Genomic DNA, 7,976 nt, shown 5'->3' with positions numbered 1-7,976 from the left:
ACACACACTGTGCTGGCAGTGGCTCAACAGGTTTAATTATTCCCTCAGTTTCCCTGTGAGATTTTTATCAGCTTGTACGTGAATGTGGAATAAAGATTATAATCTGAAAAGAAGGCTAATTGATAAATAGATTTACAGATTATAAAAGAAAACTGTTTTATTTTTTCCTCAATTATTTAATGGATAGTGTTCTTGGAAAGCTGCAGAAACCGCAGCTTGCAAACAAAGTTAAAATGTAAGACCTTGACCCACTGTTCAAACCATCAGCAGCTAGAGTTAAATAAAAGTGTCACAAACAGATTGCGAATTAATTCATTTTTATTCAATAGGTGTAATATTTATGGCCTAAATTAACAGAAAATACACTATTAATTTATGTTAATTTAAATCAAGGTATGCCAAGCAATTACAGAATGTTACAAAAAACTTGCACTAACATTTAGGCTGCTGGGAAACTGCTGGCAGGCGTAAACATTCAGACTCATAACTCGTGCTCATATTTTTGCGTGTTTTATTTCCCCCAGCATATACTAGGTCAGGGCTAAATGTATCAAGTATTTTGAATTTTCAACTATTGGATGTTTAACACTGAGTACTGAGTGGAAGTTAAACAATATGCATCGTTACCCGTAACAGCTGGCTAAACAAAGCTGATAACTTATGAAAGGAGGAAGTTTTATTACTTTATTTACTATGATTATGTTGATGCAGTCAGATCAGAAATGCAAAACAATAACAGGATCACAAGCACATGAGTACTGTCGGACTCTTGGTATTATTTGTTGAAGGGGCTGCAGCTCAGCATGCTTGAACTGTCAAAGGCAGCAAATATGTAAGAGAGCTGCATCAGCCAAGTCCAATCGAGTTTGTACACATTCACTGCTCAAGTTGAGCAGTAAATTTTGTGTCATCATTGACAGGTGTAGCTGGCATGCCTGTGATTTTATGATCTATCAAATGTAATGCATTGCACTGCTGGATAGTGTACAAGCCATACTTTTTTTGGAATGGACAAAATTAGTGTAAGACTGCAATTAGCTTTTTTTTGGAGGTTTTCAATGTAAATGGTTGAATGAGGATACAGTTTATGAAATTTGAAAGTCATGGTCACTGAATGACTAAGCAATGAAAAGTGATTCTCAGCTTAGTCCATATTAGCTGCCGTTGTGCCGACTGTGTGAAGAGTTTTGAAAAAATTAACTATGCATTGACAGATCTACAAAGCACTGGTTCTTAAGAATTTGGACCAAGTGCCAACTCAGAACTGGTTCTAGGTCTCCACCCTTTGATGTGGTTTTCAGCAATCTGTTTGTCCACAAACACTGAAGGGCGCTGCCAGGCAGAGAAAGGCCCTGTTGTTGCTGTCATCAGTTTAGCTGTAGTTTAAGGTTTAAGAAGCATTGTTTGGAGGTGGGTTGTTTGGGAAAAATACGACAATGAGGACCATTCTCCTATTGCTCATCTTAACCCAACACATAATGTCTCCCCAAACCTGAGCAAGCAGTTTCACAAATGTCATCATTTCACAAATGTATTTTTCAACAGTGATTTGTAATGGTTTTGGAAAGCACACACGAGTGGTATCACCCTGCTGATAAGGACACTGGATCAGGATGTGCCTCTGTATGTTGTTTTTTGTATGCTGACATTTCATTTAGAGGACTTGTTGTGTTACAGACGTGGTCTAAGTAAGGGGTCAGCGGTTAATCTCATTCACCACATTTTTAGCATAGTTCACTGGGGAATGAGGTGGGACAGGTCAAGGGTGGTGACACAGGCAAGAAGGTTTTCAGTATGATCTGTACGATTCAGTATGATTTTGTGTTTTGTGATTTACATGAGCCTTGTATTTACATTTATATCTACAATATATTTGTGAAAAAGCATGTAATTTTTTTTTTTGGGAATGGGAAAGTGAAACTTCCACTTATGTCAAACATTTTTGCTGAAGAGCCAGATTTGGCCTAGCTATTTGCCTGCTACTGGTCTAAGGCCTGCTGCATAGTTCTCACAGCACAAGTCTCCCTAACTCAACCAGTAGGTTGAGTTAGGGAGACAAATATAGGTCATTTTTCTGAAACCTGAAATGACTCATAGTCTCTCCTGTCATAGTACCTCTATGCTGGCAGGAATACAAGAGCTGGGTTGTCATGGTTGCAATAATAAACTGTCATGGCTTGGTTAGGTTTAGGCACAAATACTGCTTTGTTAGGTTTAGAAAAAGATTATACTTTCTTAACATTTGACAATCTTTGTTATCATGGTTACCATAGTGACAAAGTGGTTAACTTTGTCGAACGGTCATGGAAAAAAGTGCCACTTTCACATGGGAATTCACATACTGCTCTCCTCTGTCATATTTGTATGTATGACAGAGGAGACCCCAACCTCATTTGACCCCAACCTCGTCCTGATGTTGACTTGGGAGCTCTATAAACTACATTGCAGCACTTTTCCCTTTGCTCCTGTCATAATTACTACAGATGCTATATGTCTCCCACAGCAACACATAACTATGGGTCATTATAACCTGCTGTACAGATGATCTAAGTGCTCATTTTTAACAGGACAGTCATTTCTGCGGCATTGAGAGCCTGTTGGATTGTCGTTCTTTTCACTTCCTCTTCCTAGCTAACATGAATAGATAGCCTGCATACTTTTAAAGACAAGAAAATCAAGGAAGAAAGTGGAAGAAAATAGCACACAGGTGATGTACCACAGCATTGTGAAGCCCTTGTTACATTTTATCAGATAGATGAATCATATGCTGATTTTCCTGGTTTCACCAACTTTACCAGCAGGTTCTTGTTCACTACTACAATGCTGAAGAGCAAGGGCAAGTTACACAAATGTACACACATAATTTGTTACGGACAGTGCACACATAGCACCAGATAAGGTGGTTTTGGCGTGTCATTGTCGATTCCATGCTCAGCCCTCAATAGAGGTTGAGGGTCATAGACTTCAGTATCAAGGGCAACACAAATAATTTTAATATTTTCTAAAAGTTAAAGTCATTCACAATATTCTTGTTGATCAGGACAACAGTGTCATTAGTATCATATTGATGAATATTGTGTAGTTATATTTAAAAGGTTTCCCATCTGACTAACTTTATTTTTAATATCAGGAGGGTTATTTTTTTTACCTCACAAACTGAAGAAGTCAACTGATGAATTAAAGGTCCCATATGATATAAATGTATGTGTCAATGTTTTTTTGTTTTTTTTTTGTGATTATAAAGCAGGTCTAGGTTCTATATTAATACTGTGAAAGTATCAAAGCCTCAGTCCACAGAGAAATGCACACAGCCTGTATTCAGAAACTGAGCCTTAAAATGAGCTGTCAGGACTTCTGTAACTTTGTGATGTCACAATAAAACAGTCACTGCTCTCAGCCACACCCCAAGTCAGGCCCACCTGGATCCACTGCCGCAGTCTTGCAGGATTTGGTTTCTCTGAGTGTTTACCTGAAATCTGTCTGAAAACAGTTGACATGTTGTTACTAGTGCTCCAGAGAGAAGCCTGAGAGAGGAGATATACTGGCTTTTGGTACTTTAAACCACAAATATATCCTCTTTAAGGATATCAACACTTTAAATAAAACACCTGAAAATGATTAAATATGGCCTTTAATGCAACCACCTAAGTGCAGTATTGGCACTTTAAAATTAATTTTTAAAAAGATCAATCCCCTCTGCCATTTTTTATGTAATATATTTATTACAGATTATTGGTACTGCAGTGCACTGTAAAGCAACAGAGTTAATACAATTATATGCACAATGTTAAAGTGGTATTTTTTTACTTAAGAAACAAGATATATATATATATATATATATATATATATATATATATATATATATATATATATATAAAATGTTGCCTTCTTCTGACTCGCCTAATTTTAGATGCTTTTATTTTGAAAGTGATATTTCAAATACAACTATCAAGTTACACAACCTGTGAAGCATCTTCATTGTGTGATGGACAGTGAAAGATAGAAAAGGTTGTCTGCACAAGAGGCCAGACAGTCAGTCCTGTAGGAGGTTGGCTGCAACTATAATCCCTTAATCTACCTTGTGTCCGTAAAAGTGCCCTTAGGCAGGACACCACCACCCCCCACCACCTGATCCCCTATTGTGTTTGGTCAATCTCAGCAACAGACTCCATAGCTGCAGTGATGTTGTATACAGTGGCAATGACACATAGCTAAAGGAAACACAACCGTCTCTCACCATCAACTTGCTCTGCAGGTTTCTCAGCACTTCCAGTAAGAATCTGAGACTTGACTTTTCTCATAAATGCACTTTCCTCTGCAGCGTCATTTAAAACCAGACCTTTAAAAACAAGTAATTCCCAGATCTGCTGGCAGCCTCACAGCTTTGGACAGCAGTTTGAACACTGGTGGAATCAAGCACTTGGCTGATTTCCATTTGATCTTTGACTTATCCGCAATATCCAGACAACCTATTGTTGTCAGTTAATAAAATTGTTTTTCAAATATAATAGATGAAGCTCCTTGACAAGCATGCAGACCTCCAAGGGAAATATATTGTGTTTCAGAGAAAGCAGAGAACATTAAAAAATATGCTGCATGCATGCATGAAAACAACCATGATAAATCAAATCAAATGTGCACAACAGAAAAGAATGATTTCATTCTGCTCTGCCAGTACCACACGACTAGACTACATCTGACAACCTTGTCAGTGGAGGCACTGGCACACATAGAGCTGTCTGGAACGTAGCACTGGCACAGCTGTCTGGTTTCATGCCAATGATTCAGCAGCAGAATCAAATATATAACCATTAGGAACAACAATGAAGGTGAGGTATTGCTTTCATGATCTTACAAGAACAACAGGAACCTCAAAATGTTTTTGCCAGAGGAAAATATCCTTCAGTGTACAGTTAACTGCCTGTTCTCCAGTGATTCTTAAAGTACAAGCTCAGTGCTTAGACCCATGCTGTGGATTGTACAGCTGAGATAGAGTGCATGAAGCATGTGGTTGTGTTAACAGTTTATAATAAGCAACCTATTACACAGCTGTACATCTGACTTGAACCTAATGACAATAACGCTCTTTCTACCCTGACCACTGGTATGGCAGCAGTAATTTTTGACTTTTGACAAAAACAAGGAAGAGAGAGCACATTACCCCAGTTTTAGCTTCACTTCACTGGTTCCAGGTATCTTTTAGAATAGATTTTAAAGTTCTTGTACTTGTTTTTAAAGCTCTTAATGGTTTGGGACCAGCCTACATCGCAGACTCTGTCGTTTTACAATCCTTCACAAGCTCTTAGATCTTCTACTGCCAGATTCTTAAATACACACAATTTTATGCACAAGAAAATAGGTAGTGCAGCGTCTTTTAACTATGCTCCAGAACTATGGAATAGCCTACCAAGAGCTAAAAGAGACGCGGGCTCTGTGAACATTTTGAAACAACAGCTGAAAACTTATCTATTTAACCTGGCTTTTAATTATTCTCTAATAGTTTACATTTCTTACTGATTCCTATTTCCATTTTAATTTATTCCTGTTTTATAACTATTTGTATTGTCCAATTTGATTGCCCTTTTATTCACCCTTATTCTATTGTACTATTCCATTTCTTATTGTAAAGCACTTTGAGCTACATCTCTTGTATGAAAAGTGACCTAAATAAAGTTTATTTTTATTCATTACTACTACTACTACTACTACTACTACTACACTGACAGGATTAATAACCAAAATGACCACATGCATCATTATTACTCTGTCATAAGAAAAGTCTACAAGCACAAATTGTACAGCTATGGTTTGCCAATAGTTTGCCAATGAAAAATCCTTTTTGCAATGTTTTTTTCTCCAAAAGTAACTGTTCATTCCTAAAGGGTCTACATTAGCAAACAAAGTGATGATTTTACTTTGTTAATGTCAGCTACAGCGCTAAAATTCATTAAGATGCTCAGTTTGCTATAAAAGAGACGCACAGATAAGTTGTACGCACAGAAACAACATTGGCTAGTAATTTTAGATCTCATTACAGCCTATATTTTATGTATATGCAAATAATAATGGCAATGTCAAAGTGATGTACTTAGATATAGGTTTAGCTAACTTTACCTAAGAAAATTCAATGAGATGCTCAGTTTGCTGTCAAAGAAAAGCACAGACACACAGAAACAACATTATAAATAGTAACTTTAACACATTGATCACAATTAATATTACTTTATATGCAACAGTATGTAATGTCTAAAAACAGATAGTTTAATTGATTCACACATTAAATCAATTCAATTAACAGAGAAGCACAGAAATTAACTGTGCCTGAGATCCATGGGTTGTATGTACAGAAATATTATGAACTGTTGATCACTATTGCTCACATTTATTACCAGCTTTTACTATAGCATATAACATTTTATTAATCTGCAAATGACAGCAACAAAGTGATGTCACTGATTGTATTTAGCTAATCATTCAGATCATTAACAGGTTAAATGGGAAATTTACTACCAAAAGAAGCCCATAATTTTATTTTTGTTTATTTAATTCAGTTGAGACAGGTAAGTCATTCATAGCAGAACAATGGCCACCTCCAACATGGCAGCCAGAGGATACATTACATTACGCCCTCTATTCTGTTCAATAACATGTCCTTTGTGAATTGGTGGGGATCACAGACATCATTGTGACTTCAACTTTCAGTACATCCTTGACCTGTTATAGAGACTCACACACTCACCCGCACTTATGGTAAACTCATACACCCTCACACATGTAGAAGAATCTTACGCAAAAACTGTAATGTCCACAGTCAGTGTAACTTGAGCCACACTGACCTTCTCTGCAGCCCATTGTAGGTACTTTAATGACAGAGGGACAGATTTACAACAATGAGGACACACTAGAGACTGTACTTGAAGGTGCATGTGTCTGTTTAACAAAGAAAAAATAAAATATATAAAAAAAAAAATAAAATTTAAGAGTCTGTGCCTGTGTAGGAGAATCAGGAAAGATTTGACAGGACACACATTTAACAAGAAAGCACCAGTGTAAATAAAATGGATGCTCCAGATTCAGCATCCGGATATGGCTCAAGGTGATTTTCCTAACATGTGAAATATGTTAGAAATAATGGGCGTCTGGAACAAGGCACTGTACATGGACTAGAGCAGAAAATAAAGAACTGTTGGAATGCTACTATACAAGTGACCCCAGTGAGAGGGGTTATATGCAAATGTGGCGAGGCTAAAAGGAAGTCTAAATATTCAAAGATTAGTCATTTTAAAAAAACAGACAACGCCACCTAGGTTTGAGAGCCTAGGACTCTAAACAGGCAGGTTCTTAATTTAAAAATCAAGGTTGAGCAGAGTTAAAAACCAAGAGTCCAACCAAGAGTGTACATAAAATGTATTGTTTAAAAATAAATAAATAAATAAATAAATAAATAAATAAATAAATAACCCAGCCTAAAGTCTCGGCCAAGGATCCCACAGTCTCTGGATCTTCTCCCTCTCCAACCAGCTGAAGCGACAGGTGGAGGGTGGAGCAGGCCTCGGTCCTCCAGACCTCATGCACAGGAGACAGAAGAAGAAACACTCGGGATCAGTGGTCACATAAAATAAGCTCAAACCAGAGGCGAGTCTTATTTAAAATCCTTAGTCCGTTAAAAAGAGATAGAAAGGGTACTTAGCTGAAAGAGGGGTGCGTCGCGACAGCACCCCTCTACAAGCCCCGGCGCCTCCCCTCGACTCTGACCGGTGCTGGAAGTCGCCCTCCTCTCCACCTGCGATCCGGCGCTCGATCAGCGCTTTTCCCGGCTGGAGTCGTCCCGCCGAACCGAGGCGTCTCCTGCTGCTGCTGGCTCGGGCCCTTTTCCGTTTCTCCCTCCTCTCTTTGCTTTACGGCCGCTTCCAATATATAAAAGGGCTGCAAAACGCGATCGCCACCACCTGTGGCTCATTGCTAATTAAGTCCAC

Source organism: Trachinotus anak, unplaced genomic scaffold, assembly GCF_046630095.1.
Source record: "Trachinotus anak isolate AG129_WGS33_773 ecotype Australia unplaced genomic scaffold, CSIRO_AGI_Tana_v1 ptg000005l, whole genome shotgun sequence".
Classification (NCBI taxonomy): domain Eukaryota; kingdom Metazoa; phylum Chordata; class Actinopteri; order Carangiformes; family Carangidae; genus Trachinotus; species Trachinotus anak.
The sequence above is the reverse complement of the archived record's forward strand: the minus strand, read 5'-3'. Positions refer to the sequence as shown.